Genomic DNA, 24,241 nt, shown 5'->3' with positions numbered 1-24,241 from the left:
GGCGACATAATGAGACTCTGTCTCAAAAAAAAAGGCTTAAATGTAAGACTTGAAACTATAAAATTTTTAGACAAAAACCTAGGAAAAACTGTTGGACATTGGGCTAGGCAAAGAATTTATGACTCCAAAAGCAAATGCAACAAAAATAAGACAAATGAGACTTAATTTAAAAAGCTCTGCACAGGGTGGCGCCTGTGGCTCAGCGGGTAGGGCGCCGGTCCCATATGCTGGAGGTGGCGGGTTCAAACCCAGCCCCGGCCAAAACACACACACACACACACACACACACACACACACACAAAAGATGTAAAAAGCTCTGCACAAACAAAGAAATAATCAACACAGTAAATAGACAACCTGTAGAATGCAAGAAAATATTTACAACTGTGCAACAAAGGACTAACATCCAGAGTCCAGGAACTGAAAGAACTCAATAAGAAAAAAACAAAGAGAGGGGCAGCCCCTCAAAGGAGTAGGGCGCCGGCCCCATATACTGGAGGTGGCTGGTTTATACCCAACCCTGGCCAAAAACTGCAAAAATAAATAAATAAATAAATAAAACCTGGTTAAGTTTTGGGCTCGGCTCCTGTGGCTCAAGCAGCTAAGGAGCCAGCCACATATACCTGAGCTAGAGGGTTCGTATCCAGCCCGGCCTGCCAAACAACAATGATGGCTGCAACTCTCCCCCTCACCAATAAAAAAAAGAAAGAAAAACTAAAGAGGCTTGGTGCTTGTAGCTCAGTGGCTAGGGTGCCAACCACATACATGGAAGCTGGTGGGTTTGAACCCAGCCCAGGCCTGCCAAACAACAATGGCAACTACAACCAAAAAATAGCCGGGTGTTGTGGTGGGCACCTGTAGTCCCAGCTACTTGGGAGGCTGAGGCAAGAGAATTGCTTAAGCCGAAGAGTTTGAGGTTGCTGTGAGCTATGACGCCATGGCACTCTACCCAGGGGGACATAGTGAGACTCTGTCTCAAAAAAAAAAAAGATAAAGATAAAGAAAAAAAACAAAGAATACCATTAAGAAGTGAGCAAAGGACATGGATAGACATTTTTCAATAGAAATACAAATGACCGGCTCAGGGCCCAAAGCTCAGTGGTTAGGGTGCCAGCCACATATACCAGGGCTGGCGGGTTCAAACCTGGCCCGGGCCTGCTAAACAACAATGACTACAAGAAAAAAATAGCTGGGTGCTGTGGTGGGCGCCTGTAGTCCCAGATACTTGGGAGGCTGAGGCAAGAGAATCGCTTGAGCCCAAGAATGTGAGGTTACTGTGAGCTGTGATGCCATAGCACTCTACTGAGGGCCACACAGTGAGAGTCCGTCTCAAAAAAATAAATAAATAAAATAAGAAAGGGCAGTGCCTGTGGCTCAAAGGAGTATGGCGCTGGTCCCATATGCTGGAGGTGGCGGGTTCAAACCCAGCCCCGGCCAAAAACTGCCAAAAAAAAAACAACAACAACAAATGACCAACAAGCATATGAAAATAAGCTCAACACTGCTAATAATAAAAAAAGGCTTATTAAAACTACAAGGAGATACTGTCTTACTGAAGTCAGAATAGCCATTATTAAAAAATAAAAAAAGGGCTGGGCATGGTGGCTCACACCTGTAAGTTTAGCTGTCTGGGAAGCCAACGCGGGTGGATTGCCTGAGCTCAGGAGTTTGAAACCAGTCTGAGCAAAAGAGAGACCCCATCTCTAAAAATAGCCAAGTGTTGTGGTGGGCTAGTTGGAGTCTGAGGAAAGAGGATCACTTGAGCCCAAGAGTTTGAGGTGGTTGTGAGCTATGATGAGGCCAGGGCACTGTACCCAGGGCAACAAAGTGAGACTCTGTCTCAAAAAAAAAAAAAAAAGAAAGAAAGAAAGAAAAACATGCTGATAAGGATGTGGAGAAAAGGGAACACTTATACACTGTTGGTTAGGATATAAATTAGTACAACCTGTATGGAAAAAAATATGACGATTTCTCCAAGAGCTGAAAATGTATCTACCATCCAACCCAGCAATTTCACTACTAGGTATCTATCCAAAGGAAAAGAAATCATTATATCAAAAAGAAGCCTAAGTTCATATGTTTATTGCAGTACTATTCACTATAGCAAAGATATAGAACCAACCTAATTGTCCATCAGCCAATGACTGGGTATAGAAAAGGTGATACACACATGCATGAAAACTGTGGAATAACAACTTAACCTTGAGAAAGAGTGAGATGTCTTTTGGAGCAACATGGATAAAACTGGAGGGCATTATTTTTTTTTTATTATTATTATTTTTTTTGTAGAGACAGAGTCTCACTTTACTGCCCTTGGTAGAGTGCCGTGGCGTCACACACGGCTCACAGCAACCTCCAGCTCTTGGGCTTATGTGATTCTCTTGCCTCAGCCTCCCGAGCAGCTGGGACCACAGGCGCCTGCCACAACGCCCGGCTATTTTTTTGTTGCAGTTTGGCCGGGGCTGGGTTTGAACCCGCCACCCTCGGTATATGGGGCCGGCGCCCTACTCACTGAGCCACAGGCGCCGCCCTGGAGGGCATTATTTTAAGTAAACAACTCAGAAACAGAAATTCAAATACCATATGTTCTCAGTTGTGAGTGGGAGCTGAGTAAATGAGTACACATGGATATAAAGAGTGGAACTGGGGCCAGGCGCAGTGGTTCACGCCTGTAATCCTAGCACTCTGAGAGGCCTAGCTGGGTGGATCACTTGAGCTCAGTTCGAGACCAGCCTGAGCAAAAGTGAGACCCCTGTCTCTGAAAATAGCTGGGCATGTGGCAGGCACCTGTAGTCCCAGCTGCTGGGAAGGCTGAGGAAAGAGGATCACTTGAGCCTAAGTGTTCAAGGTTGCTATGAGCTGTGATGCCATGACACTCAACCCCAGGGTGACTGACTGAGACTCTATCTCAAAAAGAAAAAAAAAAAAAAGAGTTGAATAGTATACACTGGGTACTCAGAAGGGCAGAAGGGCAGTGTGGGATGGAAAATTGCCTAATGGATACTGATACACTAATCTGGTGAAGATTACACAAAAAGCTTAGACTTTGCCACTCTGTAATATGTCCAGGTAACAAATCTATGCAGGTACCTCATTCATTAATCATAACAAAATAAAAAAAGAAAGCCAATGTAAATAGCACTACTACCTTTCAGGTTCAGGGAGAACGCCCAAGGGAAGAACAAACTTAGAAGAGGCCTCATCCTGAGGCCACAATTCAGATCTCCTTGGAGAGGGTGAGGCTGCAGTCCACTAATGGCAGAGAAATTCACCGGAATGCTTCAGAGGTGGTGTGCAGCCGTATGCCGGGAGGGTGAGCTGGAAGCCATCCACTGGTGTGGTGGAAGATCGCTGGGATCTGAGTCCCCTAGGAGACACGACAGGAACAAACAGAGCTAGGAGGGGAAGCCACCGCCTCTGCTGTGACTGCAGTGTCCCTCCAGTGCCCTCTGCTGATAGGCCTAACATCGCATCCGCTGGCGAATGAGAAATGTTCTCGGGGTCCAGATCTAGATCAATTATTCAAAGCAAGAAAAAGAAGGATGCCCGGGAGCTAAGAAGCAACAGACTGGCACAGTGCCACTCCACTCGTTTCTCACTCAGTGCCGTTCTGTCCGTATCCATTCATGTTCTATGTGTATGGTTATCAAATATTCTCTTGGACACACTTTGGTAATCTTTTCCTTTCATTGGTTTTTGGGCTATTTTATAGCTCTGTAATTTATAGACAAGCAATAATAATGTAAATGATTTTAGTCCTTGGAAATGGAAATTCACTGTGTCTGGTGGAGGATAACTGATTATTTCCCTGTGATTAGACCATTTTGCTTTATTTTTATAAATTCATTCCAGCATTTCTTTTTTTTCTTTTTTTTTTTTTGTAGAGACAGAGTCTCACTTTATGGCCCTCGGTAGAGTGCCATGGCATCATACAGCTCACAGCAACCTCCAACTCCTGGGCTTAAGCGATTCTCTTGCCTCAGCCTCCCGAGTAGCTGGGACTACAGGCGCCTGCCACAACGCCCGGCTACATTCCAGCATTTCTTATTGTCTATAAATGTGTGGCTCTTTGGATTCTCCTTTGATCTAGTTGTAACAGCTTTCTGGTTCCCTCAATAATGACATAAATAAGACCTCTCACCTCTCGCACATATTTATTTTATATTTGTATGAGAGTTATGATTTACCTTTTTATTTTTATTTATTTATTTATTTGAGACAGAGGCTCACTTTGCCACCCTCAGTAGAGTGCTATGGCATCATAGCTCACAGCAACCTCCAACTCTTGGGCTCTAGCGATTCTCTTGCCTTAGCCTCCTGAGTAGCTGGGACTACAGGCATCTACCACAACACCCAGCTATTTTTAGAGACATGGTCTCATTCTTGCTCAGGCTGGTCTTGAATCTGTGAGCTCAACCCACCTCGGCCTCCCAGAGTGCCATGATTACAGGTATGAGTCACTGGGCCTGTCCTCTACCTTTTTATTTTTAAATATTTATTTATTTATTTATTTAGACAGACTCTCTGTCACCCAGGCTGGAATGCAGTGATGTCATCATAGCTCACTGCTTTGATCCACGATCTCACGGCACTCTACCAAGAGTGAAAAGGGAGACCCTGTCTCAAAAAAAAAATTACATTAGCTACAGTTTAAGTTGTAAAGTTAACCTACAACTTGTATATGACATAATACCATGGAAAAAAAAGGAAATGGTTAATATTTACAAATAAACATATTCATATAATAAATAAAGAAAAAACATGCAAAGCTATCAGAGCCTTTGTTTTTGTAACTGACTATGAGACCGCAGGTGATATTTATAATCTTCTTCTACTGTCTATTCTGTGTTTCCTTTGCTCTCACCCAGAAGCTCAGCTGATCTGTGTCTTTCTGGAGTGACCTAAACTTTCACCCCTGAAGTGTCTGAGTCTTCAATATTCCTGCCTTTTGTTGTTGTTATAGTTGCCTATTATTGTTTACTGTTGGATATTTCTATGGTTTATTTGTTCCCTAAACTTTATGTGTTGGACATTTAATCCCCAATGCAACAGTGTTAAGAGAGAGGGCCTGGCCAGGCGTGGTGGCTCGCATCTATAATCCTAGCACTCTGTGAGGCTGAGGTGAGTGGATTGCTTGAGCTTCAGAGTTCCAGAGTGGCCTTAGCAAGAGTTAGACCCCATCTCTACAAAAAATAGAAAAACCAAGCTGGGCGTGGTGGTGAATGCCTGTAGTCCCACCTACCTGGGAGGCTCAGGCAGGAAGATCTTTAAGCCTAGGAGTTTGAGGTTGCTGTGAGATACAGTGATGACAGGGCACTCTACCTAAAGCAATGGGGTGAGACTCTGTCTCAAAAAAAAAAAAAGAAAGGACAGGCAGCGCCCATAGCTTAGTAGATAGGGTGCCAGCGATATACACTGAGGCTGGTGGGTTCGAACACCACCTGGGCCAGCTAAAACAACGACAACTGCAACAACAACAAAATAGCCGGGCATTGTGGCGGACTCCTGTAGTCCTAGCTACCTGGGAGACCGAGGCAAGAGAATCGCCTAAGCCCAGGAGTTTGAGGTTGCTGTAGCTGTGATGCCACGGCACTCTACCTAGGTGACAGCTTGAGACTGTCTCAAAACAAACAAACAAACAAAAACAACCAACAAACAAAACACCCCCAAACAAAAGAGAGATAGGGCCTATAACAGGTAAGTAATGAAGCCTCTGCTCTCACTGATGGATTAATGTCATTATTGAAGGAGTTGGTTAGTTATTGCAGGAGTAGGTTGGTTACAAAGGCGAGTTTGGTCCCTTCTTGTTCTTGAGGAAACAAACACTCTCACCACATGATACTCCACCATGTATGACACAGAAAAAAGGCCCTCACTAGATGAAGCCTCCTCCTGAACTGTGAGCTAAGTAAACCTCTACTGTTTACACATTATCCAGTTTGTGGTGATCTGTTATAGCAGCACATAACAGACTCAGACAGAAAATTGGTACTCCAAGTGGGGTTGTCGCCTTGACAAATATCTAGAAGTGATTATGGAATTGAGTAATGGATAGAGCTTGGAAAACACTGGAGGAGGGCAGCGCCTGTGGCTCAGTGAGTAGGACGCCGGCCCCATATGCCGAGGGTGGTGGGTTCAAACCCAGCCCCGGCCAAACTGCAACAAAAAAATAGCTGGGCGTTGTGGTGGGCGCCTGTAGTCCTAGCTGCTTGGGAGGCTGAGGCAAGAGAATCATGTAAGCCCAAGAGTTAGAGGTTGCTGTGAGCCATGTGATGCCATGGCACTCTACCCGAGGGCAGTACAGTGAGACTCCGTCTCTACAAAAAAAACAAAAAACAGAAAAAACACTGGAGGAGCGGGATAGAAAAAGCCTACCTTGCCATCAATGGAAAATCAAGGGTGATTCTGGGGCGGCGCTTGTGGCTCAGTGGGTAGAGCACCACCCCATATACCAAGGGTGGTGGGTTCAAACCCGGCCCCAGCCAAATTGCAACAAAAAAAATAGCCGGGCGTTGTGGTGGGCGCCTATAGTCCCAGCTACTCGAGAGGCTGAAGCAAGAGAATCACCTAAGCCCAGGAGTTGGAGGTTGCTGTGAGCTGTGTGACACCGGGGCACTCTACTGAGGGCAATAAAGTAAGACTCTGTCTCTATTAAAAAAAAAAAAAAAAAAGGTGGGAGGTAATTCTGGCGAGGGCTCAGGTGGAAAAGAGGATCATCTTATTAGAAACTGGGGTAAGTAGCTAAATTATACCTATGTCCTGGGCTTTATGGAAGGTAGAATTTAAGAGTAGAAAAATAAGATATTTGGTAGAAGAGAGTTCCCTATTTATTTATTTATGCTTACTTATTTATTTATTTTTTCTTTCAGATAGCCTCATTCTGTCTCCCTGGAGTTGAGTGCTGTGGCGTCATAGCTCACAGAAACCTCAAACCCTTAGGCTCAAGAGATCCTATTGCCTCAGCCTCCCAATTAGCTGGGACTATAGATACCCACCACGATGCCCGACTAGCTTTTCTGTTTTAGTAGTGAAGGGGGTCTCACTTTTGTTTAGGCTGGTCTCCACTCCTGAGCTCAAGCAATCCATCCGCCTTGGCCTCCCAGAGTGGTAGGATTACAGGCGTGTGGCACCATGCCCGGCCATATGGTTACTTTTAATCACATGCAGTAAGATGTGAAAGCAAAGAAATGACTTAAAGATGGAATTTACAATTAAATGATAAACAAAACAGAAAGACTGTGAAAATTTTCAGCCTGGTTGTGTAAAAAATGAAAAAGTGAGAGACAGAATACTAATGGTGTGGCCATTTGACCACTTGCTGAGAAGTTTAATGCAGATAGAACAAAAAAGGGAAAAAGATTTTTCTCTGTCTTTTTCCTGGAGCCGAGACACGCTCCTCCTCCGGTTCTTGGATATCAGAACTCCAGGCTTTCCGACCTTGAAACTCTAAGAATTATACAAGTGGCATTCCAGGTGCTCAGGCCTTTGGGAATTGTATATCAGCCTCCCTGGTTCTCAGGCTTTTGAACTTGAACTGAGCCATGGGATTGGCATTCCAGGGTTTCCAGTTTGCCAGCAGCCTGCTATGGGACTTCCAGAGAATGCCCCAGGAAATCCCCTGGGTCCTATACACAGTCTTCTTATGCTCATGGTTTAGCAGCAACATAGTTCCCTTCTTGGCTATTGAAATCAATACACAGTCTTCTTGTGCTCATGGTTTAGCAGCAACATAGTTCCCTTCTTGGCTATTGAAATCAATCGCTCCAGGGTGGCGCCTGTGGCTCAGTCGGTAAGGCGCTGGCCCCATATATCGAGGGTGGCTGGTTCAAACCCGGCCCCGGCCAAACTGCAACCAAAAAATAGTCGGGTGTTGTGGCGGGTGCCTATAGTCCCAGCTACTTGGGAGACTGAGGCAAGAGAATCGCTTAAGCCCAGGAGTTGGAGGTTGCTGTGAGCCGTGTGAGGCCACGGCACTCTATTGAGGGCCATAAAGTGAGACTCTGTCTCTACAAAATAAATAAATAAATGAAATGAAATGAAATCAATCGCTCCAGCAGTATAGAGGTCATTTTTTATGCCTATTGGTTTGGGACACAAGCACCTCAAGATGGCCAGTTATACCCCTGTCTTCAGATTCAGTGGATACGTTGTGGTGTCTCTGGTGGAAACATTCCTCTTTTTAGAACAAAGATCTTTAAATCAGCAAATCTCAGAGTTGCCAGGATGAGAAGCAAAAATGTTTTGAGTGGGTTGTATGATACAATAGTGAGAGAGGCCACTCCCACCAGCACTCCTTGATCTCTGGACTCTCGTATCTGGCTGTGGAGGAGACGGCACATTCAAAGCACATCTGGCATCTTGCAAGTCACAACCCCACCTTTAAAGATGTCTCACAGCTGGACTGCTGTGATCTGAAAGTTTGTGTGCCCCTCGGATTTATAGATTGAAATCTTCACCCCAAGGTGGTGGTATTTAGAGTTAGGGACTTTGACTAATGGTAAGGTCATGAAGAGAGAGCCCTCATGAATAGGACTAATGAATGCCCTTATAAATAGAAGAGGACCCCTTCTGTGATGTGAGGCTAGAGTGAAAAGGAGACTGTCTTTGAGGAAGAGAGACCTCACCACACATTACATTTCTTTTTCTTTCTTTTTTGAGACAGAGTATCACTCTGTTGCCCTGGGATTACAGGTGTCCACTATAATGCTCAGCTATTTTTTAGAGACGGGGTCTCACTCTTGCTCAGGCTTGTTTCAGACTCTTGAGCTTGAGCGATTCTCCTGCCTCAGCCTCCCAAAGTGCTGGGATTACAGGCACTTGATCTTGGACTTCTCAGCCTCCAGAGTTGTCATGTACCATGTAAGGACATTTTGGTCAATGACAGACCACATAGACAATGATGATATAATATAATATATATAATAGAGCTGAAAATTTTCTGTAACTAGTGATGTCATAGCCATCAAACATCTTAGTGCACTGCAGTTCTTTTTCTATGCTTAGATACACAAATGCTCACCATTGTAAATGTGTTCCTGTTGCCTACAGTATTCAGTACAGTAACATGCTATACAGGTGTATAGCCCTGGAGCAACAGGCTGCACCATACAGCCTAGGTGTGCAGTGGGGCTGTACCATCTAGCCTGTGTAAGACCACTCTATGAAGTTCACATAATGATGAAATCACCTAATGATGTATTTCTCAGATGTGTGCATCAGCAAGTGATCATGACTGTAAATTTCTGTTGTTTATAAGCCACCCAGTCTATATAGCATTTTGTTATTGTGACTTAAGCAGATGAAAACAGGCACCATAAATAAGTTTTCAGTAAGTTAGGGCAGCCACTTCTAGGTGGAATATCTAAATCCCTTTTTTTTTTTAATCTTCTGAGACAGAGTCTCACTCTGTCTCCCATGGCATCATAGCTCACAGCAACCTCAAACTCTTGGACTCAAGTGATCCTCTAGCCTCAGCCTTCCAAGTACCTGAGATTACAGGTGCCCATCACAACACCCGGCTTTTTCTTTTTTTTTTTTTTTTAAGTAGAGACGGGGTTTTGTTCTTGCTCAGGCTGGTCTCGAACTCCTGGGCTCAAGCAATCCACCAACCTTGTGTTCTCAGAGTGGTAGGATTACAGGCATGAGCCATCATGCCTGGCCTGTTTCATAATCTTAAAACATACTTAAAGGGAGCCCAATTTTCTTCAGTTCATAAAGTAAAAAAGGCTGCATGGACATGGTTAAATTCTCAGCACCCTCAGTTTTTTAGGGATAGAGCAAATGGATTATGTCATTCCATACCTAAGTGTATTGAACTTGATGAAGCTTAGGTTGAAAAATAAAGTTTATATTACTCACCTTTATTTATTTTTTAGCCAGAGCTTCAAGCTGTCATCCTGGGTAGAGTGCCGTGTCATCACAGCTCACAGCATCTTCCAACTCCTGGGCTCAAGTGATTCTCCTGCCTCAACCTCCCAAGTAGCTGGGACTACAGGCGCCCGCCACAATGCCTGGCTATTTTTTTTTTTTTCTTGAGACAGAGCCTCAAGCTGTCGCCCTGGGTAGAGTGCTATGGTGTGCTATCACAGCTCACAGCAACCTCCAACTCCTGGGCTCAAGCGAGTCTCCTGCCTCTGCCTCCCAAGTAGCTGGGACTACAGGCGCCCGCCACAATGCCTGGCTATTTTTTTTTTTTTCTTGAGACAGAGCCTCAAGCTGTCGCCCTGGGTAGAGTGCTATGGTGTGCTATCACAGCTCACAGCAACCTCCAACTCCTGGGCTCAAGCGAGTCTCCTGCCTCTGCCTCCCAAGTAGCTGGGACTATAGGCGCGCACCACAACGCCTGGCTATTTTTTGATTACAGCTGTCATTGTTGTTTGGCAGGCCTGGGCTGGATTCGAACGCACCAGCTCAGGTGTATGTGGCTGGCACCTTATCCGCCGAGCCTGACCTTTTTTAAAATTTTTATTTTTTGAGACAGAGTCTCAAGCTATTGCCCTGGCATCACAGCTCACAGCAACCTCGAACTCTTGGGCTTGAGCGATTCTCTTGCCTCAGCCTCCCAAGTAGATGGACTATAGGCACCTGCCACAATGCCTGGCTATTTTTTTGTTGTTGTTGCAGTTGTCATTGTTGTTTTTACCTGGGCCTGGGCTGGGTTCAAAGTGGCTGGCCTCAGTGAATGTGGCCGGTGCCCTACCCACTGAGCTATGGGTGCAGAACCCGACCTTCTTCTTCTTTTTTTTTTTTTTGAAACAGAGTCTCACTCTGTCACCCTGGGTAGAGTGCTAAGCCATGGCATCCTAGCTCACAGCAACCTCAGACTCCTGGGCTCAAGCAATCCTCTTGCCTCAGCCTCCCAAGTAGCTGGGACTATAGGCTAATTTTTCTATTTTTTAGTAGAGATGGGGTTTGGCTTTTGCTCCAGCTGGTCCAGTTCCTGAGTCCACCTGTCTCAGCCTCCCAGAGTGCTAGGATACAGGCATGGACCACTGTTTCCAGCCTCTACAAACTTTTATCCATATTCATATACCTACACACACATAAATATATATATATATACACACTCATGTTGATTAACTGTCCCTTGAGAAGAACGGGGAGTAGTGACATCTCAATAGCAATGAGCAAAACTGTGCCCAGATATGGGTTTCTGAATACCATTTTAAGAACAGGCAATGCAATTTACAGACAAAGTTAGGCACTGACTATTTGGGAGACGTATGAATTCAAGGAAGGCAGAAAGTGGTGCTGCTTATAGTGAGAGCACAGGACTTGTAGTGATTCAGGCACCAAGCAAGCTTTGGATTAAGACCAAGAAAAGGGTTGATTTCAGCTCTGGATTTACTAGGTAAGTAAGGTATGGGCAAGAGCTTTGTTAACATTGCCGAGCCTTGGCTTCTCCTTTGCACACTGTGATGTGTTAAGGAAAAAAGAGATAATGTAAGTGAAAAGTCTGGCATCTGGCATGTTGTGAGCACTCAGACCTCTCACCGGGAAGGTCAGAAGGCATGCTGGAGCAGCGAAAATCACTCACAGAAATAAACAAAACCAAGAAAGGGCTCTGAAAACTTTCCAGGGATTTGGTGACATTCCAGGGGCTTTCCAGTCCCATATACCAGCAGGGAAGTTAATATGCAGCACTTTTATGTTAATTAAACCATAGACATAGATCTATGACCTGTGTGTTGGATATTCCCAAGAGTGGGGATGGGAAGAGTAGGATGGGGGTGGGATAAGAGGAATTATGCCAATCTGATTAATTCCGCAAAACTAATGAGCTAGGGAAAGCACAGTGGCATCAACATAGCTCACTGCACCCCCAAACTCCTGGCCTCCAGCAATCCTCCTGCCTCAGCCTTAGCTGGGACTACAGGTACACACCATGACTCCTGGCTAATTTTTCCATTTGGAGTAGAAATGGGGTCTTGTTCTTGCTCAGGCTGGGCTCAAACTCCTGAGCTCAAGGAATCCTCTTGCTTCAGCCACTTAGAGTGGTAGGATTTAGGCATGAGCCACCACATCTGGCCTTGATTTCCTTTTTCTTATGCATAAATCTGGTGATGCTACACCAAACTGATTCCTCAATCCTGTTGCTGTGAGGATAAACTTTGCATTCCTTAGATGGCATTTCATGCCCTCCTGAGGAATAATCTACTACAATCAATAGAGACTATTCCCACCCTGTATTTTGGGATGGTAGTTTCACATTTCTAAACACTAAGTCTCCTTTCTTTTTCCCTTTTACAAAAGATTGATGCTTTTTATAGACTGTCCTTGAAAAAACTTTTTCTATCATAGCTGAACACACCCATAGAAAAACAAAGTTCCAAAGATCACTTATTAATAGTAGTCTCCTGTCCCTTGCCCATCACAATTACCCCGCCTTTGGAGGCTGCAACTTTCATTCTTATTGGTGATTATTTTTGTATTTTATCTTGCATTTCTAAATAAAATGCTTTTATGTTGCTGTTTTTTGTATGTTAGTTTTGTTAAGAGATGAGGTCTGGCCATGTTGCCCAGATTGGCCTCAAAACTCCTGGGTTCAGGGATCCTCGTGTCTCAGCTGTGACTGTAGGCACGCACCACTGTACCTGCTCTCAGTTCTTAAATTGAGGATTTTTTTTCTTTTTTTAGAAATAGAGTCTCACTTTAATGCCCTCTGTAGAGTGCTGTAGTGTCACAGCTCACAGCAACCTCCAACTCCTGGGCTTAGGCAATTCTCTTGCCTCAGCCTCCCGAGTAGATGGGACTATAGGTGCCTGCCACAACACCCGGCTCTTTTTTTGTTGTTGCAGTTTGGCCAGGGTCAGGTTTGAATCTGCCACCCTCAGTATATGGGGCCGGAGCTCTACCCACTGAGCCGCAGGCGCTGCCCAAATTAAGGATTTTCTATGACTGAAGATTTCTCTCTCTTTTTTATTTATTATTATTATTATTATTATTATTAAGACAGAGTCTCAAGCTGTCGCCCTGGGTAGAGTGCTGTGGCATCACAGCTCAGGGCAACCTGAACCCTTGGGCTCAAGAGATCCTCTTGCCTCAGTTTTTTTTTGAGACAGAGTCTTACTTTTTCACCCTCGGTAAAGTATTGTGCTGTCACAGCTCACAGCAACCTCCAACTCCTGGGCTTAGGTGATTCTCTTGTCTCAGCCTCTTGAGTAGCTGGGACTACAGGTGCCTGCCACACGCATAGATATTTTTTGTTGCAGTTTGGCTGGGCCAGGTTTAAATCCGCCACCCTTGGTATATGGGGCCAGTGCCCTACCAACTGAGCCACAGGTGCCACCCTTGCCTCAGTTTTTCTTTTTTTTTTTAATTGTAATTTTAATTTTTTTGAGACAGAGCCTCAAGCTTTCCTGGGTAGAGTGCCGTGGCATCACAGCTCACAGCAACCTCCAACTCCTGGGCTTAGGCGATTCTCTTGCCTCAGCTTCTCAAGTAGCTGGGACTACAGATGCCCGCCACAATGCCTGGCTATTTTTTTTGGTTGCAGTTGTCATTGTTGTTTGGCAGGCCTGGGCTGGATTCGAACCCACCAGCTCTGGTGTATGTGGCTGGTGCTTTAGCTGCTTGAGCTATAGGCACTGAGCCTATTTTTTTTTTTTTAAGTAGAGACAGGGTCTTGCTTTTTTGCTCAGGCTGGTCTCAGACTTGTGAGCTCAAGCTATCCACCTGCCTTGGCCTCTCAGAGTGCTTGGATTACAGGCATGAGCCACCACACCCGGTCTCCCTCCCTCCCTTCCTTTCTTTTTTGAGACAGAGTCTCACTATGTCGCCCTGGATAGAGTGCCATGGCATTACGGTTCTTGGGCTTAAGTGATTTCTCTTGCCTTAGCTTCCCAAGTAGCTGGGACTACAGGCATCCACCACAAGGCCCAGCTATTTTTTTGTCATAGTTGTCATTTTTGTTTAGCAGGCCCAGGCCGGGTTTGAACCCGCCAGCCCCAGGGTATGTGGCCGGCACCCTAACCACTGAGTATGGGCACTGAACCTATTTATTTATTTTTTACTTATTTTTTTATTTTTTGAGACCAAGTCTCATTTGTCACCCTGGGTAGAGTGCTGGTGGCGTTACAGCTCACAGCAACCTCAAACTCTTGGGCTCAAGTGATTTTCTTGCCTCAGTCTCCTGAGGAGCTGGGACTGCAGGTGCCTGCCACAATAATGCCTGGCTATTTTTAGAGACGGGGGTCTTGCTCTTGCTCAGGCTGGTCTCAAACTCATGAGCTTAGGTAGTCCACATACCTCGGCCTCCCAGTGTGCTAGGATTAGAGGAGTGAGCCACCACGCCTGGCCAAGATTTCTTTCTTTCTTTCTTTTTTTTTTTTTTGCAGTTTTTGGTCAGGGCTGGGTTTGAACCCACCAATTCTGGCATATGGGGCTGGCACCCTATTCCATTGAGCCACAGAAGATTTCTTGCTTTTATATTAACAGTCACATACACTCTTCCCCTCAAAATTTTCTTTCTTTCTTTTTTTTTTTTTTTTCTTTTGCAGTTTTGGCTGGGGCTGGGCTTGAACCTGCCACTCCTGGCCTATGGGGCTGGCACCCTACTCCTTGAGCCACAGGCGCCACCCTCCCATCAAGATTTTCTGTCAGTAAAAATATATCACAACTTTATGCAAATCTACATTTGTAAGTATTTATAAATATGTAAATTATATTCCAAGTTCATTCATGTAGCGTATTAACTCTGCTTAACTCTTCTTTTTCCTCAGATTTTCTGTCGGTTTTGTAAAACACCTCTCATCATTTCACAAGCATCAGATATTTTACATCATTTTGTCTTCTTAAAGAAATTTCCTGGGTGGTGCCTGTGGCTCAGTGAGTAGGGCACTGGCCCCATATACTGAGGGTGGCGGGTTTGAACCTGGCCCCAGCCAAACTGCAACAAAAAAAATAGCCAGGTGTTGTGGCAGTGCCTGTAGTCCCAGCTACTTGGGAGGCTGAGGCAAGAGAATCACCTAAGCCCAGGAGTTGGAGGTTGCTGTCAGCTGTGATGCCATGGCACTCTACCAAGGGTGACAAAGTGAGACTCTGTCTCTGAAAAAAAAAAAAGAAAGAAAAGAAACTTCCTGGCTGGGCACGTTACCTCACACCTGTAATCCTAGTGCTTTGGGTGGCCAAGATGAGAAGATCTATTGAGACCAGGAGTTCAAGACCCACCTGGACAATTCAGCAAGATTCCACTTCTCTCTTTTTTTTATTTTTTTTTTAAGATTCCATCTCCTGGGTGGTGCCTGTGGCTCAGCGAGTGGAGTGCAGGCCCTATATGCTGAGGGTGGCTGGTTTGAGCCTGGCCCCGGCCAAACTGCAACAAAGAAAGTGGCTGGGCATTGTGGCCAGCGCCTGTGGTTCCAGCTGTTTGGGAGGCTGAGGCAGGAGAATTGCCTAAGCCCAGGAATTGAAGGTTGCTCTACCAAGGGCAATGGAGTGAGACTCTGTCTCTACAAAAAAAAAAAAAATAAAGATTCCATCTCTTAAAAAACAAACAAACAAAAAAAATACCTCTGGAGACTTATTCCTTGTCTATTTACTTATTTATTTATTTTTGAGACAGAGCCTCCAGCTGTCACACTGGGTAGAGTGCTGTGGCATCATAGCTCACAACAACCTCTAACTCTTGGGCTCAAGTGATCCTCTTGCCTCAGTTTTTCTATTTTTAGTAGAGATGTGGTCTTGCTTTTGTGTTTTTTTGCTCAGGCTGATCTCAAACTCCTGAGCTCAAGCTACACCCGTCTTGGCCTCCCAGAGTGTAAAGATTGCAGGCATGAGCCACTGAGCCCGGCCTTATGTTTTGTCCCTTACAGAAGTTCCCTCAAAGCCTCATTCACAGCTACCGTCCTCTCACAGTAGAGGTCTTGTTTAGTGGGTCCCACATCTTTCCCTTTTTTGGTTTACTCCCTCATTTTGGAGACACTCATTCTCCAGGAGCTTCCTAGAAAGAATTCAATGTAGATATGTTTTTTGAGACCTTGTATGCATTCAAATATTTTTTTCTCAAGCTGTTGCCCTGGGTAGAGTGCTATGGCGTCATAGCTCACAGCAACCCCCAACTCAGGGTCAAGCGATCCTCTTGCCTCAGTTTTTCTACTTTTAGTAGAGACAGGGTCTTGCTTTTGCTCAGGCTGGTCTCGAACCCATGAGCTCAAGTGATCCACCCACCTTGGCCTCCCAGAGTGCTAAGATTACAGGAGAGCCACCACACCTGGCCATTAAAATATTTTTATTCTACTTTTACAGTTGAATGATAATTTGGCTGGGCAAAAAAAGTCTTTATTGGAAAATATCTTTCCTCATAATTTTGTCAGCTAGCTCTGAGGGCTCTTATGAGGAAGTCTACCTCCCATTCAGTATATGAGATCAGATTTGTTTGCCTTTGTAGCCTTATTTCCTATTTTGCACCATACCCTCTGTTTTAGTAAGGATGCCTTCAGAAGCATCATTTTGGCTTGAAAAATATGAAAATTTATCTCACATAGGAAGTATAAATGTATAATGGCACCTAAGATGGTTACTTCAATTAATGACATTGTCATTCACCCTGTTTTTTCCATTTTCCAGCTTTCCTCTCCTCTTTTTTTCCTTAGAGTACCTCTCCTCATGATCACAAGAGGGCTGCAGCAGTTCCAGATGGGTCCAATATCCAGAGAAATCTGGTATAGAGGAGAAAAGGGATAATCTCTACATCTGTCCTGTATCTGTTTTTTTTACAGAGATGGGATCTTGCTTTGCCACTCAGGCTATAGTGCAGTGGCACAGTCATAGATTACTGTAACCTTGTAATCTTGAACTCCTGGGGACGATGCCTTCATACCAGTCTCCTTAAGTTTTTGTGGAGAATGGTCTCACTACATTGCCCAGGCTGGTCTTGAACCCTTGACCTCCAGTGATCCTCCTGCCTTGGCCTCCAAAAGTGCTGAGATTATTGGTATTAGTTATGACACCTAGCCTTATATCATTTTTTTAGGAGTGAGCAAACATTTTCCAGACGCTTCTGGTCAATTTTACCTCATGTCTCATCACAGAGAGTATATCATCTGTGCAAGCCTGACTCAGTGTGCCTAAGGGCATAGCACCATCTTCACTAGCTGGACTAATCTTGTATTTGGCATTATTCCTGCTCAGGGGCTTAGAAAGTATCTAGTATCCACACAAGCATATGGCCAAGCCAGGTGTGGCTATAATCCTATAATCTTAGCACTCTGGGAGGCTGAGGCAGGTGGATTGCCTGAGCTCATGGGTTCGAGACCAGCCTGAGCAAAAGTGAGACCCCCATCTCTAAAAATAGCTGGGTGTTGTGGCTGGTGCCTGTAGTCCTAGCTAGTTGGGAGGCTAAGGCAAGAGAATCTCTAGAGCCCAAGAGTTTGAGATTGCTGTGACACCACAGCACACTACTGAGGGTGATATGGTGAGGCTGTCTAAAGAACAAACAAACAAACAAAACAAACAAAAATAACAAGCATATGACCAAGTAAAAGATGAATGAAATTAGAGCGGTAACAGCAAGGAAGAGGAGAAATGGTTTGGGAAGGGCATGAACAAAGTCAGCTGTACTAGTGGAAATACTTTGCTTCATTACTGATCCTGACTTAGTTCCCCACTGCTCATGTTTTTAGGCCTTTGACAGCACTGTCTCCTGCAGTTCCTGTCACTCTCTCTAAGAAGCTGAAGAGCAAGCTTGATTTTTGGAGTCTCCCAAGGAAGTCATTTATCTCTCTGCACTTGATTGATGTTAGATTAACCTTGTATCCTCTGTAAGAAAGCCAGAGTGTTGGGCGGCACCTGTGGCTCAGTGGGTAGGACGCCAGCTCCATATACTGAGGGTGGTGGGTTCGAACCCGGCCCCGGCCAAACTGCAACAACAATAAAAAATGGCCAACGTTGTGGTGGGCGCCTGTAGTCCTAGCTACTCAGGAGGCTGAGGCAAGAGAATCGCCTAAGCCCAAGGATTTGGAGGTTTCTGTGAGCTGTGACAGACCCCATGGCACTCTACTGAGGGTTAATAAGTGAAACTCTGTCTCAAAAAAAAAAAAAGCAAGCAAGCAAGCAAAAAGCCAGCCAGAGTGTTGACACCTTTGGAAATGTCCATGAAGTCTGTGGTCCTCCCCTCTCCCCCTTGGGGATGGGCCCGGCGCTGCAGGCTTGCTCTGAAGCTCCCCCTCTCTCTTTCCTTCACCATCAAGTCTAAGTGGTTCAGGAGAAGACACTGAACCCAAGTTCATTAGGACTGAAAGTCAGTTTCCATGTGCTTCAAACCATAACTTTAGACTCAGGAGGGACAGCTACACTCCATCTTGTGCTTTGGAGAAAAGAGAAACCCAGCTTTGAAGGAGAAGGAGCAGATGCAGAGAGAGGCAGAAAGGAAACTGCTGGACGCTCCTGGCTTTCCGTCTTGCTTCACACCCTGCCTGAGGGCGGGCTGCGCTATTGCTCTCGTGTCCCTGGCAGAAGCCAGTATCCTTATTCTAATGGCTCTTTTGGTTTAAACTAGTTCCTTAAAATTCTATTTTTAATAAAATCACCTTAAAGAGTTATGATCAATCCTTCTGGACTAAGATTATAAAACCTCAGAGTTTGGGACTGTCACAAGGCTCAGGGCCCTTTCTTACTCCTTTATCACCAGCTTTTATTTATTGGAAATCTTGTGAGGAATCTGGTACAAGTGGGAAGGGAAGCTGGGGTGTGTAAGCAAGTACTGGTAGAAGGGTGTCTGGCTCATGAAGAGTTTAGTAGGATGTCTCACTCTGTGTGGCAGATAGTAAGCACTTCATAAATACTTGAGCAGATGGGCATCCCAGACCTCCTAAATCATTTTTTTATTATATTTTTGCTGGGCATGGTGGCTCACACTTGTAATCCTAGCACTTTAGGAGGCTGAGGCAGGTGGATTGCCTGAGCTCATGAGTTCGAGACCAGCCTGAGCAAAAGCAAGATCTCATCTCTAAAAATAGCCAGGAATTGTGGTGGGCGTTATCTGTAGTCCCAGCTCCTCAGGATGCTGAGGCAAGAGACTTGCTTGAGTCTAAGAGTTGGGGGTTGATATGAGCTATGATGCCATGTCATTCTACCAAGGGTGACAAAGTGAGACTCTGTCTCAAAAAAAAAAAAAAAGAAAAAGAAAAAGAAAAAAAGTAAGAAAAATAAAATTGCACCCTGGACACCCTGTATTTCGTTGAGGTCTTGCTACGTTATTCAAGCTGGTCTTAATCTCTTGGCCTCAAGGGATCTTACTGTCCTGCCTCTCAAAATGTTAGCATTACAGGTGTAAGCTACCATACTCAGCCAAGGAGTTTAAAGTTGCAGTAAACTATAATTAGGCCACTGCACTCCAACCTGGGCAACGCAGGGAGACCCTGTCTCAAAAAAAAACAAAACAAAAAGAAAAACAACTCCCCCACCCCCCAAGCCATTCAGTGATCATCCTCAGTTGCTGCCCCTGCCCCTGTGGCTGCTGTATTAGGGTGTCAGTCGTGCATTTATTTACCAGTTGACTTCTACCTTCACGCAGCCAGTTTTTTGTAGGTGGAACGTTCTAATGCTGACCTAGGGGATCACCTACAGAGATTGTGAGGAATTGCAAATAGCTTGGGATCTGAACAAGCTCTCTTGCTCAGACTGGCCTCCTGGGAATGATCTTTCAGCTTGGCCAAGCTGGAACTACAGTTCCCAGAATCCTCTTCCTTTTATGATTTGTGTTAGAGTTGGAAAAAGGGAAGCTTTGCATGTGATTTGGTGGGTAGAAGTAAACCAGCAGCACTGTTGTGGCAGAAAGACAGATTGCATATGGCAGCTTTTCTCCACTCTCTACCATATGAAGAGATAGGCAAAAAGGTGGTGCTGGGGTCCATATGTCCTTGCTCTTCTCTGTTTCATCCAAGTACAAGCCCCGATGCCCAAGAGCGACCCTAGGCTGCAAGGTTCCACTCTGACAGCTGGACTTCCAGCTGGATCCCAGACTAGAACCAGCCTACCCGTGCTAGTGCTTTAGGACGGCTGGTTAGTGATTTTCTCTCCAAATTCTGTTTTCAGACCCTGAATTCTCTAGATTCTCCAATAATAGTGGGTAGTGACTGTATTTTTTTGCTATCTCAGAAGTCATCACAGCTTCTAGCATATAATGGATCCCCAATGAACATTTACTAAATTAATGATTTTTAGTGGAGAGAGAGAGAGAAACATTTTTTTTTTTTTTTTTAGGGAGAGTCTCACTTTGTCAACCTCAGTAGAGTGCTGTAGCATCATAGCTCACAGCAACCTCAAACTTTTGGGCTTAAGGAATTCTCTTGCCTCAGCCTCCCAAGTAGCTGCAAGCTGCAACTACAGGCGCCCACCACAATGCCTGGTTATTTTCAGAAATAGGGTCTCGCTCTAGCTCAGGCTGGTCTCAAACTTGTGAGCTCAGGAGATCCACCGCTCCGCCTCCCAGAGTGCTAGGATTATAGGCATGAGCCACTGTGCTGATCTGAGAAATATTCTTTTATTGAACTGGTCCAGATGGTGGAAATTCTCTTCTGCATACTTTTGGCTAAGAGGAAGAGCTGCTTTCCAATCTCTTATTACTTACTTCTTAAAATAATTCCACAAGGCATATTCCTTAAAAAAAAAAAAAATGTCTTGTTCAAACAGAGAAACGAAAGTAGCTTGCTTAAGATCCTGGGGCAAGAGAGGAAGTAAACCAAAATTAGAACTTGTAGTTCTAGAAGAACCTAACTACAACTCAAGTCTTTTCAGCAACTCACTTCCTTTTGTCAAAACTATTTTCTTTTTCTTTTGAACAACATTCCATGCAACAAACCCACTTTCTTTTGCTACCACCTCATTTGCTTCCGACCCTATACACACATACATGCTTGTCCAGACACCACCAACTTTATACATGTAAATATACATATATATGTTGAAAGTATGGCTCTCCAAAGGAAAATACATTAAAAACAACTCAACAAACATTTATTGAACATCTCTGTGTGAAGAAGATTGTGCTTAAGGCAAAGCAAGAATGGAGCAGGTCTTCTCAGGATCCCATCTCTTTCTCCTTCCTCACTTGAGTCTTGGGGTTGTGAACATACCCCCAGAGTAGCTTAATGAGATTCAGCAGAAATAGGTCATAGTCATGGTCATGGTCATGGTCATGGTCCCCTCCCAGAGAACTTTTATTATTCCTTAGGCAAGTGGTTCTTAAAATTTACCAATAAACCTTTAACTGGGAAGGGTTTTTTTTTTTTTTTGCAGTTTTTTTGGCCGGGGCTGGGTTTGAACCCACCACCTCCAGCATATGGGGCCGGCACCCTACTCCTTTGAGCCACAGGTGCTGCCCTGGGAAGGGTTTTTAAAATGCAGAATCCTGAGCTCCACCTCCCCCACCCCAGTTAAAATTCAGGAGGCCCAGGGACTTTGTGTTTTTCTCAAGACTTCCTGATCATTTTATACCAGGCATCTTGGGGCGACTCTTGGAGAAATGTCCAAAAACATCTGAACCAGAATCACCTGGGACACTTATTTGTTTGTTTGTTTTTTTTATTTGTAGAGACAGAGTCTCACTTTATGGCCCTCAGTAGAGTGCCGTGGCCTCACACAGCTCACAGCAACCTCCAACTCCTGGGCTTAAGCGATTCTCTTGCCTCAGCCTCCCGAGTAGCTGGGACCACAGGCGCCCGCCACAACGCCCGGCTATTTTTTGGTTGCAGTTTGGCCGGGGCTGGGTTTGAACCCGCCACCCTCGGTATATGGGGCCAGCGCCCTACCGACTGAGCCACAGGCGCCGCCCTGGGACACTTATTTTTAAAAACTGATTGTTGGCTGCTATCCCGGAATATGTGAATCACAATACTTGGTGGCAGGGCCTGGGAATACGCATTTTAAGAATCATTTCCCCTGGCTCAGCACTCGTAGCTCAGTGGTTAGGGCACCAGCCACATACACTGAGGCTGGCGGATTAGAACTCAGCTTGGGCCTGCTAAACAACAATGACAACTGCAACAGAAAAATAGCCGGGCGTTGTGGTGGGCACCTGTAGTCCCAGCTACTTGGGAGGCTGAGGCAAGAGAATCGCTTAAGCCCAAGAGTTTGAGGTTGCTGTGAGCTGTGACGCCACAATACTCTATGGTGGGTGATGTAGCGAGACTCCATCTCAAAAAAAAAAAAAAAAAAGAATCATTTCCCCAATCGATTCTTACAGACTCCAGAGATCTCCCTTCCAGAAGTATCGTTCAATTTACTCTACATTAAAGCCCACAAAAACCTGGAGAGAGAAACAGAAAAAAGCAAATGTTCCCTTCTCTAACACACATTGGTTTTAAAATCGTCCCTTCCTCACCCTTAGATTCCATCCCCAGTTCTTCGTGACTGACCTGAGCATTTCCTGAGAAGCGGGTAAGTTTCCAGGTCAGCCAGCCCTCACCCCACTGCGGTGGTGAGAACTGCGGAGCGGTGCACCCAACCTAGTCCTGAATTACAGACTGAGCGTTGTCTTCAGGAGGGTCAAACAGGAATCAGGTGTTCGGGCTTGTCTTCCTGGATAAAGGGGGTAGCGCGTTTTCTGGGGCCAACCTCAGGTCACCAGCCAGCTTCCCCACCCCACCCCACGGCCTGACATTTCCTAACAGATGCCAATTTTGTAAGGGGCACGATGTGGCTGCGAGGAACGAACGGAGCAGGACCCTGGCACGGATGCAGATCTTGGCCTCAGCCGGGCTAGGCCTGCGCTTAAACCTGCGGCTGGGCGGCGCGGGGAGGGCAGCAGGCCACACGGCCGGCAGGGGGCGCCGTGCGAAGGGGCCGGGCCTGCGCTAGGCCAGTGAGGGGGCTGGACCCTCGGCGCTTTCCTTTCTCCCTGACACCGCCTATCCCCCTAACATCGGCCACCTCTCTTCGCTCACCCTGCTACGCCCAGCACTCAGGCCGTTCAATTTGGTAAGGCCTTCTTCCGTGCCTTCAGCCCTTCCCAGGAGGGCGTTGCTCCCGGTCACCTCTACAGCAGCCAAACCTGCCTCCGGGACTGCAAGGGAACATTGAGCGGCGCCTGTGGCCCAGTGGGTAGGGCGCCGGCCCCATATACAGAGGGTGGCAGGTTCGAACCCGGCCCCGGCCAAATTGCAACAAAAAGTGTGGCAGCCGCCTGTACTCCCAGCTATGGGGGTGGGGGCGCTGAGGCAAGAATAATCGCCTAAGCCCAAAAGCTGGAGGTTGCTGTGAGCTGTGACGATACAGTACTCAACCAAGGGTGACAAAAGTGAGACTGTCTCTTTAAAAAAAAAAAAAAAAAAAAAGGAACATTTACTGAATGTGCAGCAAGAGCCAGGTGCCAAGAACCAAATAAAGTGTTGCAGGAAAAGTGCTTTGGGCAGTGCCCAGCTAGTCAGGGCTGTGGAGCTATTACTCACCCTTGTTATGCTGTTTCAGTAACCCTGCAGAGTGGGTCAAGACTGTTGCTCACCTCTTCTTTGAAAATGAAAAAACCCAGCCTCAGAGAAAGTAAGCAACTTGCTTCTTACCTGAGCTAGGAAGTGTGGAACTGGAACCCATGCTTTCCCAACTACAATTATTACGACCTCAGCCTGAGGTCTTACATTCAGAATAAATATAGGAAAACAAACACACACAAAAAATAGCTGGTTCTGGAGATATGCACACATATTTAATTTTTTGTAGAATTAAAGCGACAATCAAGGAGTTTAAAAAAGTCACATTTATGGGGCAAGTAACACATTAAACAAGATTAAAAATTTGTTGAGAATTGCTGACACTGGGTCATAGGTAGATGGGCATTCATCATATGAATCTGTTTGCTTTGGTATCTGTTTAAAATTTTCTTCATTGAAGAATTAAAAACAAATTCTCCCATATGATGGGCACAATGTTAGGGGATATGGCACACCTCTTGGGGGTGGGACACAATTATAAGAGACTCTACCTAAAAAATGCAAACATCGTAACCTAATTCTTGTATCCTCAAAGTAACCCAAAACAATAAAAAAAAAAACCCCACATTCATTTCATGTCTGCTCAAGATCTCATGATTACAGCAGCACATTACTGTAAACTCTGAGTAGATAGTTGACATGTGGTCTTCACATCTTTGTGTAGATTGTTGCTTTTGAAGATTTTGAATACTAAGTGTTCACTTTCCAAATCCAAATAATGAGGATTAATATTTGTTACATAATACAGGGAAGGCATTCTTAATATATGAATGAATGAATGACTGTGATAGTCCTGTGACCTCAGTATAATTATC

Source organism: Nycticebus coucang, chromosome 1 (genome assembly GCF_027406575.1).
Source record: "Nycticebus coucang isolate mNycCou1 chromosome 1, mNycCou1.pri, whole genome shotgun sequence".
Classification (NCBI taxonomy): domain Eukaryota; kingdom Metazoa; phylum Chordata; class Mammalia; order Primates; family Lorisidae; genus Nycticebus; species Nycticebus coucang.
Note: the sequence above shows the minus strand (reverse complement) of the source record.